Genomic DNA, 11,535 nt, shown 5'->3' with positions numbered 1-11,535 from the left:
CTTTTGTTTTGTTTTTGCTCCAAATAATGATAATTGTGTTTCAGATGTATTTGTAAATACATATGAATATTTTGCTCGCAAACACTGACATATACGATCTTAAAAATGCTGTGTTAAAAACAACCCAATTTGAGCCAAGAATTTAAGGATGTACGGTCTCCAGCTGAATAAAGGTATTGGCCTTACTGTTCCAGTAATTTTGGAGGGGATTTGATCTTTTAATTATTAAAAGCCAGTGAAATGATCAAAAGGATAACAAAGGTGAGAAACATTTTCTGTTGGTTCCACAGACAAAGACATAAACTACATTTTATATTCTATTCTATTTTATTCTATTCTATTCTATTCTATTCTATTCTATTCTATTCTATTCTATTCTATTCTATTCTATTCTATTACACAATGTCAGAACCTGAATACATCGTGATGCATTAATTAACATGACTCAAATAAAAAAGTATGAAAAAGTCGAACGGAGTGTAAAAAAGGGCCCCGTAAAACTCAAGTTGTATTAGGCACGAATCAGTTACAGGCTTTCTCCACGTGGTGTCACTGTAGAGTTAAAAGGCTACCTCAACCTTCCGCAGTAGTTTTTTTTTTTTTTTTTTTTTAATGGGACTAGTCATTGGCATTGCACTATGATTGTAACAACACTTACCGTCCAGCTTACCCTGCTTATTCATGAACATGGACAACGTAATAAAGAATACATGGCCATGAACTGAATATTTATGTCAGAGAGTGCACTGGCCTCACTTAAGACTGACCGTGACTTGTGAAGCTCCCTACATACAGTAGGACACTGCAGACTTCCATGATGAAGCACTGATGGAAGAGAATTATTAACAGGAACATCTTACCAGAAGGAGAGCTAGCGAGAGGGTAAAATCACATTTTAATGCCAATAAACCTCGTTGAATTGGATTGAGGCAGTGAAAATGTAGGGTGGGGATGAGATGGAGGTGATGATGACAGATGGTGAGCATCAGACAGTGATATAGTAAGAAAAGCAGGGGGGGAGCAGAGGCAAGCTGGGAAAACATATTCTTTTATCGCAACCTTTTAAATTCTAATCTTGTTACATCTTGTTATAAAATTGAAATCCCCATGGACACTTTAGTATTTCAAAGTCTTATCACACAACTCCTCTATTTTGCTCTCTCTGTCTCTCACTCTTTCTCTGTCACACTCGCTGAAGAAATGCAAAATAAAATGCGATAAAGTCTTCTTGAAGACCATCACAAAGTAACTCAAAGACTACTCCACGACTTCACGAAACAAAAAAACACTCCATTGGTTACTTACAGACGCATCTTTCCTTAAGGGAATATTGTGTGACCACTACTCAGACAACACAGGAGATAAAAATGTCATAAAATACAGTATGCTGATGGTAACAATAGACAAGCTCGGGCCAGCCATTTATATATTATACATGGGAGTATTATACTCATTAGAGAGTTTTTTTCTATTTATGTCAGCAGGTGCAGTATCTCCCTATCCTATATAGTCGATATTAAAATTGGTCTGGGACTCTCTCTTGCTGTCTGACTTTCAATCGACCCCAGTGCAGGAATGGCTCACATTCCATCTTATAAGGGTAAAATGATACCTTATTACAGTGCTTTGGGAAAAGAAAAAAAAAAAGGCCGACACTTGTTTGGAAACCTTTTGCATTAATTCATTTCATTGACCACTTTGACAAAGAATACTGTCTTCTTTTTTTTTCTAACTTTAACTGTAGGGCTGTGCATGTTCATCTGCTACTGAAGTAATAAGTACATTCTCGACTTTGGATGCTGACAATGTATCACCGCCGAAAGCGCACTTCATTTTTGTGACATGGGAGTAGGAGCAAGACTTTTGCTTCAAACGCTTGATCTGCACCACCGACATCAACCATGCTTGACCGGACGAACTGCATAAACTTGGGACTGTTTCAAGGTTTGATAAAAATGCCACAATCCCACCATGCGAGCACCTACACTGCTCAGTTGGATTCGTTTATAGTACAACACGTTTTTATTGTGAGGTCACGGCGTACAGAATCTGCATGACATGGGCTACAACTCTAATGGTGGCTTGAAATTTGCAGTGCTGGACAGACTTCAAAATGTTTTTTTTTCGTCCCGTATTGAACATCTGTCATTAGAGCACAATGTGGCATTTAATATTCCTGTTTCCAGGCTGTGGCCTAATAATGCTACTTATCTGGTATCAGCAAGTAGGCACAAAACATTCATTTGTAAAGCACTTTTTAAACATGCAGAGAGCTACACAGACGGATAAACAAGCGTGATTAAAATAAATCTACGAGCAGGAAAAGGATTAAGGAACAAAGTGAAATCTAATACAGAATAGTGAGCCTTCGACAGGTTGGAGAAGAAGGCAAAGTGCTTTGCAAGCAAACACAAAAGCAGATAAATGAGATTAAAACAAATCTAAAAGACAAAACAGAATTACAATCCAAAATATCGGCAAGTTTAAAGATCGTGTTGGAGAATTCAACTTTGGTTTTGTCGCGTCTACAGGACAAGGGTTATGTAGGCAGGGAATGCAATTATCACAAGTAGCTCAATTAGGTGACCAACATTTCAAGATATTATATATCAAGTGACAATCATCAACTACAGATGTCTGTTATATATAATTAAAAATGGCAGGAGTAGACAAAGGTCTCATCCGTGTAGCAGAGCTATGAATTCTTTAAAAAAAAAAAAAAAACAACTACAGAAATTCCAATGGGGTAGTATGTGTTGTGAGAACACAGTGGAAAAATGAAATATTGCATTGTGTGAGTGATAGCAGTGTACTGTGTGGAGGTGTGTATGCATAATAGAAACTTCAGCAGCACAACATTGTACAGTATTATATCTAGTATCTTGAATCTCTGACAATAAAACTGCCTTGGTGCTTGTGGGTCGATTAATGTATACAGCATTGCGCAATATTCAACTTGAAACTAACAGTTGTGTTTTAATATTAAGTGACCAAGAAAAATTCTTGAAATTCATCCTTTTTTAAATTTTTTGAAACGATTCCTGCCGTCACTTTTGGGGGTTTTGGACTAGTGTAGTCAAGATTAGTGCTGCATTGGTACTTACTACCAACTCTCTGCTGACCATGTTAGTATTACCAGTATGAATGAGAAGTATTTTTTTTTAGGCATGATGATAAACCAGACAAGATTATTTACGTATATTTATTACTAGAATAAAGTTATTCAGTGACTGTTACATCTGTATAATTAAAAAGTATACAGTAAATACTGTAAATATTGATGTGCCAGAAAATATTGCTCCGCTTCAGTTCCGTAGGCGCGATCAGTTTTATTGGGTAGGCGGGTCAAGAAAGGGTTTTGATGTCAGCTAATGACTTTTTTTTTTGCATAATACTAATCTTCCTTAAGGAAAAAAGCAAATCTTAAAAACAATACCGCTCATACTTAAATGGAGGAGTATTCAGATACATGAATCAGCGGTGGTTTTGTTGAAATAATCCAATGTTGCGTTCTCATTGCATGTTTTACATAAGCAGGCGTGCCTTACATGATTGGTTTACCTCGAAACATGCGCAAGTTACCAAATATTTTTTCGAATATTCAACTTATCCTGATAGATTTCTAGATCATTCCATAACAGAAAATGAATGGATGGAGTGTTACTTTGAGTGACGTTAGTGGAAAACTGATATGTGTGAGCCCAACAAAAAAAAGCCTTCAAGCAAACGTAGCCAATATTTTCATCAACAAAAATAATAACTTCACAGTAGCATCCACCTTGTTACATATCCCATTAAATGAAATCGATCTATGTTTTATCTCAGTTGAATGATATCTGAAAATAACTATATAATTCAAAAATTGAATGCGATTCCATGCGTAATTCTCAAAATGTTTGCATGGTATGGCTCATTGCGAGGGGGGACATATGCGGCATGAATGCTTATGTCCTGCACGCGAGCATCTGAAAAGAAGGGTAGAAAACCAAGATGAATCTAAATTGGATGATGTTGCTTTAGGAATATATTCCCATTGACATTACCAAGGGAGTGTAGGATTTGTGGTCAAGTATGACAGCCAAGGCATCCTCTGAAGCGGATACTGTCCAAATTAAGTAGGCATCAGGGGTGTAGTCTTGCGCACAAGAAAGACAGAAATGAAAAATGGACATACCTATATCTCCCAGACTTTCAGGGTATTTTTTTTTATTAAGCAAAAAAGTGAACAATAAACTTGCATATCTTAGTTCTGTATATTTCAAGAAGCCTTTACCCATTTTCTTTTAAATCAAAGTTGTGTTCATTACACATAATGATATCAAGATATTCCAATCATCTTAGCATTTTTCCTAATGTCTAAGTCCTCTGGTGATTAAAGAACACACTGTCGAAGTGTGAATAATGACAGCAAAAGCTATAATGTGTAAACAAATAATGACAATGACATTAATCACAAATGACAGTCAGTGAAATACTCAAGGTGTTAAGGTCATACAGAAGTACCTAGAGACCAGTAACAGCATACAGTAACTACACAACTGCAGTAATGAGACACTGAAGGCCAGTGATGTGTTTTACCCCATTTGTTTGAGCAATCTTAATGACTGTTAAATGACATCATTACGCAAATGATTATCATATCACACCCACCAAACAAACATGCTGTAAACTCAATTGGAGTACTCTCTACTTCATACATATACAATAGACATAATACATAATACGCATTCTACAGAACACTACCATCATAAGGAATAGGTGATATATGGATATTTATTCAAATCACCTTGGGCCATATTTGAATATTAATCAATATTGTAGTCATATGTAATTGTTTTTCAGTTGTGAAAATAGTGTTGCTTAAGAGTGCTGTCTTCCACGCATCTCAATCAAAGCCACCAAAACCACATTGCACCACTTGTACCACAATTTAGACCAGCTCTAAGTTGGTCTAAAGTCAAGTCTACTTACACTTACTAAATTGTCAGGTGCGCCAGGCGTGAAGAAAATCCCCTCGGTCCACCGGAATGCCCAGCATGGCACTGAGTAGTCTGTCAAATTTCCAAACACGGTTAACCAGACTTGGTCCGGCACAAAAAGATTGTGCACCAGATCTTAGTAGTAGTAGTGCCCAATGAATTGGAAACTTTCAGGAGATTAATGTAACGTAAGCTGTTTCTAGACAAACTTTATTAAAACCTTGAAGTCATTTGCTGATGTTTTATCGTCCTTGTACCGCAGTGGGTGACTAAGCGTTATCTCCCCCTTACTATCTGGCTTATTACGGCTACACTGACTGACTCAACGGCACATTTGAATAATGTTATGACTTTCCCAACAGAACGTGGTTCAGAAGAGATGTATGAATGCACCAAAAACAGAGCGCTGGTGCGTGTTGTAGGTGCTCCATACACAGACACATTGCATCAGAACACATGATCTAGGACAGAATGGCTAAATAAATAAATAAATAAATGAATAAATAATTTACAAATAATTTGCCCCCGCAAATATCTGAGGCCGCGAAAGGTGAACTGCGATATAGCGAGGGAGCACCGTATTCCGCCTTTTCGATCAACTCCACTTTTTACAACCTCTTGTCTGTCTATGCTTCACTATCTCCTCACACCCTCCCCCCCCTCTCGATCTCCAGCTATAGATAATTCATCAGTGTTTCTCATAGCTGCTGCCTTCCTGCCGACTGTGATTTCCACAGGGACTCTTTCAGGGACCATTCCCATCCAACCGGGAATTAGAGCCAGGGCTACAGAGGGAAATTAATCACAGTCACCTTATTCCAACCCATAAAAGCACAGACGCGCACATACAGTACTACCCCCCCCCCCCAACCTCTATAATTTGTTACACGCACTTTTTATTGTTTTATAAAAGTAAGCAACTGATACTAAATGTAGTGACCATATCATGAATTTTACTTTGTTTTGAATTGTTCTGAATGCCTCAGAATCAAACAGGAATGAATGATGAAGAGAGTGGGATGGTTTTACAATGCAACAGGATACTACTAATGGGCTCACTATTTGTATGGTGTGTATGTGTGTTTGGAGACAGGAGGAGTATTGAACAGCAATGGAGTGGTTCCCTGAGTGACTCAAAGAGAAGCTGGGATGCTCATTGGATGTCACTGCCCTTCCTTTCTGGACTATAAACAAGCTACACATATCCAATATGTTCACACAAACATGTACACAGATGTAAGCACAATTAAATCAAATGCGCATTAAAAGGTCACAAAAAGCAGTGTTAAATGCAAACAACTGATTGGTGTTCTGAGCAACTCCACAAATGAGTCTTGTAGACAATTTACTACAGTTAAGATCAGCTCTTGGATCGTCTTTGCTCAAAGTATGTAACTGCGGCACAGTACAAAGGCATGAGGACTACATGCTCAAGGTCTCAAACCCTCAAACACACACACACCACACGCGTACACACATTTTCCCCTCTTTTCTTTCCTCTATCCACACTGTACTCATTAGTTTAACCTTCATTCTTTGTTCTTTTCCTTCCCCCATGTTCATTCCTCCTTTGCATATTGTATCTTCATAATCTGTCCTTCAAGTTTTCATTTCCCTTCAGATTTTTTTCTGCTCTGTTTTATTGTCCCCTCTCCTGCCGCATAATCTCCATCCATCCATTTTCTCTTGCTGCATTTACTTTGGAAAGAAGAAATGTTTTAAGAGACAAATGGTGAGATTTCATACCCTACTTTCATGTTAACATTCAAAATGGAAGCTTGTAGTTTTATCTCAGGATTTATGGAAATGAAGATTCTTGGCTGAAACCAAGCCCTGAAATTGAGGGAACTGAAACACTGGAAGAAATGTGTACCTTAAAAATAAATGTTTTCTGAACTTTGCCAAAGTCAATCAAAATGTGTCTATATATATCCACGAGTCAACGATGTCACATCTTTCCTGTCAGTCTCTGAGCAATGACTTCAACGAGGGACGATTGTCTCATATCTGTCAACATTTGTCCTCGCCAAGGCATATACATCTGCCGTGCTTGCAGGATTTGCGGTGTGTATACCCTACAGGTCGGCCACTTTTGATAGGGGGATACGGCATCAACTCTTATGTGAAATACATAGAGTAGAAAGTGCCTGCACAGTCTGCGAATCTCATGAGCAACAAGATATTTTATGTCATACTTTTATATCACATTCCGCACAAAAATGTCCTTCTTGGTAAATGTCATATTAAACCCATAAACCTCTTAAATTGCTGAGTCAACACTTCAATCTCATGTGGATCATTTTTAAATCTATTGTAGTGATGTATTGAAGCAAAACCATAAAAATATCCAACTATTCCTGTATATGATATTCAATAAATAATAGGCACAAAAAGCATGCAGTATACAAATCTTGTTCATGCGCACATGTGCAGCCGTTTATGTTGACAAATTGAGCTAACGATATCATTTTTACACACATAGATTACATTTACTCTATGGAAAAGATATGCAGGTTTCCTACTAATTAGAAGAGAGGTGTCCAAATTTTACCTCGCGCATAAAAAGAAAAATACAAGGACGCAAGCGGCAGCTTGATTTTTTTTTACTTATTCTAAGTCATTAAACAAGCAAAAAAAAACGGTCAACCAAGCAAGCAATTACACATTGTTTACATAATGTTGCTGTTTTACAAAGTGCTCTGTCATGGCTTGACGTTAAAAAGTGATAAGGTAAAAAGATTTCTTTTAAACTTCGAGGATTGCCGCGGTTCTGCATTCCGAGAATAGGTCTGCATCTCCACTGAGCAGCAGCTGATTTCCATCTGCGCATCCAGAACCAAACCAAAAGCAATTCGTATTTAGCTGACTATTTGAGGGTCATTAATGTGATATACGTTCACCGATTAAACTTAAATCATTAACATAAGTTCACAAATTAATTTTAATAACTCTTCCTCTGAGATATTCCCTTATGATTTTAATTGTCAATTTAACGGTGTCTGTGAATATCTAAAAAATTATTAATTAATTATAGTAATGGTACTATTTATTACTCACATTCCCCCACTTTTGGACAGCCACACTCAACAAAAGAAGGGGAAGGTAGGTCAAGTGGTCCCGAGTGGACAGATGATGTTGAAGCTCCTGGGTAAGCCTGCTATTTTGTCCAGCTTCATTCCATCCACTCAGAGGGCTGAATTAAGCGGCTTTGTGGATTTGTTTTTACACTGGCTTCCCGTCCAACCCATCCCTTTTCATCCTGGCTTGGGTAGAGCAGTGGCTGGGAATAGGTGCAGTTCTTTAGTTGTTCCTGCTTTTTAGATTTTTCGATTAATAGCCCCAAAATGTTTTTTGTACCATTACTGCAATTATGACTAGTACAGTGCAACATGTGTTCTGACTTATGCACTATACAAAATTGGAATATGTTCATATCTCCACTTGCAAATGATGTTGGCTACTCCCATCGAACTGTGAGGCAGATAACCTGCTAACCGTTCGTCCACCATGCAACCCAAATCAAGTCCCTAATAATTCATTTAAAACAATATAAGAGACGGAATTAAAATATTACCACACATGTAAAATGTAAAGAGCTGTTTATTGTTTGGCTTGTACCAATTAACAAACGGCAATAACACAATGGTTCCTGAAAAAAGTGTGTGGTTTTTTTTTTTATGTTGAGATGACCCGACAATTCAATATTCATTGCAGGCTTTAATTTAGATAAGATACGAGCTGATTTGCAGCACAATTTATTTTTTTCAGGTTTATACATAAATTTAGAGGATGAATTAATGTTCATCACAATAACTGGCACTAACTGATCTTTATGCAAACAGAACTCCACAACTCACATTTTATTAGTACTTTATAGACAATAAATGTCCTGATTTATCATATTTGTGACTGTAAAACAAAAGAAAGCAGTTGCATTTGTTAAACGCACGGACAGACCCAAAACCATGAAGAAATTCTGCAGTATCATTATTAAAGACTATTTATCACTATTTTGCAAGATCAACACATGCAATAACTGACCCAGATTCTCCCGTTGCAATGCAATGTGAGATTCTACTTAAGGTAAGCCATTTGGAACTACTAAAAACAATGAACAATTCCACACTTAAAACAAAAGAGTTTTCAAATAATTGAATACCGGACTTTTTAAAACATTTGGGGTAAATGTATGGTGTAATTGCTATATAAGTCTTATGCAATTGTAGGGAAAATGTAATTTATTTTCCGGAAAACACATACTTGCTGTGTTTATACGTGCATCCATCTGTCTTGGCCACCCTCTGCTTTGGACAAACTAAAATAAAATACAAAATAAGGCAAATACAAATGAGTAGTAGTCATACATCATGATTTCAGTGTTGAAATGTCTGCCTTAGGTTCAGTTGTCTCAACCTTTACGCTATTCGCCTACACCATTCAAATGTGTCATTAGATATGCGTACGCACTTACTGCGTAAGCTCAAGGAGTTCTGGGAATTATTCTTCCCATCATCAACTGTTGCTGCTGTTCTGTTTACTGAGGCATCCGGCTCTGATGAAATATTCATTGGCCAAACCATCCAAATAACTTCCAGTAACTCCTTTCACCTCAGCTAACTCAACGTATTTACAAAACACAAACACACACATACATGCATATTACATAGATATTCAATGTTTTGGTTTGGTCATGCTGACAAACCGTTTTTGCGCACCTCCGTTGCAGGGCTTAACATTTCAGACTTGTGTTTGTCATGTTTGCTGTCCTGCTTTGTTTTGTTTGTCTATTGCACAACAATACTGGTTGTGAGTGCAAAATGTCTTCATTCTCCGGCTACTTCTTCATTTTCCGTACCATTTGTCCTCATTTGAGTCGCAGATGGTTTGGGACAAAAGATGGGGAACACCCTGGGCTGGTCACCAGACAATCATATGGCACAGGTTTAAAGAACGGAGCCATGTTAATAATAGAAATGCTCTTGTGAAACATTGGACTTTGAAACTTTGAAATGCACACGTGGGATGACATTCAAACATTTTGTCAGAACCTGTTTAATGATTTTTCTATAAAGTTAGCAAAACATAGTTGTGTGTACGGAGGATATTTGAAGTACGTTACAGAAGAGAAGATGGCACAAAGACAGGCACTAGCAGACATGAAAGCACAAACAGATTTGTTTTCTTTACAATCACACATATTGTTTACATTTTAATTCACAGTAGTATAAATGCACAACGAAAGTCCAAATCTAAATTTGTGTATAAGATTTCACACATATGTATGCACATTGATTTTCTGTCGGGTCTGTTTGGGGTTTATTTAATGCTGGTTTAAAGTGATGTCTGCTAATAGTGTCAGGAGGGATTGATACTCATGATGAAGAAATAATTGATATATAGAAGGTATTTTAATAAAAACATTGCCATAGTAACAAAGGAGACAAGATGCAAAAAAATATTATGTGCGAAAGGAACCTATTTAAACCCCCCTGATCATGTAATATTTTCTGAATCAAAATTTCTCCAGACAGATTACACTGTTCTTGCTATCAAATTTTGGCAAATGTGTAAAATATAAAAAAAAAATGATTTGATTACTGTGAAAATAATATTCTCTTTGAACACTTAAAAAAAATTAACCCACCTCAAAAGGTTAACAAAAGGTTAACTGTTTTCTGAGTCTCAGCCAGGCTGACAATGTAAAAGTATGGAAGAAACAAACTATTAATATTTCAAATTCTTTGGCTATTTATTCATCTATCCATCAATACATTTTCAGAACGGCTTATCCTTAAAAGGGTCACGGGCATGCTGGAGCCTATCACAGGTGACTTCCGGCAGCAGGTAGGGGACACCCTGTACTGGTTGCCAGCCAATCGCTGAGCACACAGAAATAAACAACCATTCACACTCGCACACATACCTACGAGCTATTTGGAGTACTCATTTGGCCTACCATGCATGTTTTTGGAATGTGGGAGGAAAATGATACACCCAAAGAAAACCCACGCAAGCAGACGGAGAACATTGAACCTTATAGCCGCCAATTTTTTGCCATGATGGATGGATGGATGGATGGATGGATGGTGGGATTGATGGACGGATGGACATTAGTTTGATTTAGGTACAAAAAATGTCTGTGATCCTAACTGCCATGATCAAGATGGACTTGTCTCTCATCGTATGTGTTAGGGACCGTCCATAGATTTTGGTGATACTGTATGTGGTTTAACCGTTTTAATGATGCAAATCCAGAGTTTACGAGGCATGAGTAGAACTTTAAAATTCAAGTCTTTTTGACATTAATATTCCAAATTATTTCACAAAAATACGTACTATGATGGCCTGTGCATTACTTTGAAGTGGGATAGCTTTGACTTATTTTAGGTAAAAACAAAAAAAAACAACTCTGTTAAACATGTAATGCTAGAAAATTCTGTGTAGTGCATCTGAACTGAGAACAAAAGTGTTTGTTTTCCATGAGGACCAACCGTGCCCCCCCCCCCCCCCCCCCCCCATCTGACTATAATGTGACAATATTTCTGATTCTCAGCCA

Source organism: Syngnathus typhle, linkage group LG7 (assembly GCF_033458585.1).
Source record: "Syngnathus typhle isolate RoL2023-S1 ecotype Sweden linkage group LG7, RoL_Styp_1.0, whole genome shotgun sequence".
Classification (NCBI taxonomy): domain Eukaryota; kingdom Metazoa; phylum Chordata; class Actinopteri; order Syngnathiformes; family Syngnathidae; genus Syngnathus; species Syngnathus typhle.
The sequence above is the reverse complement of the archived record's forward strand: the minus strand, read 5'-3'. Positions refer to the sequence as shown.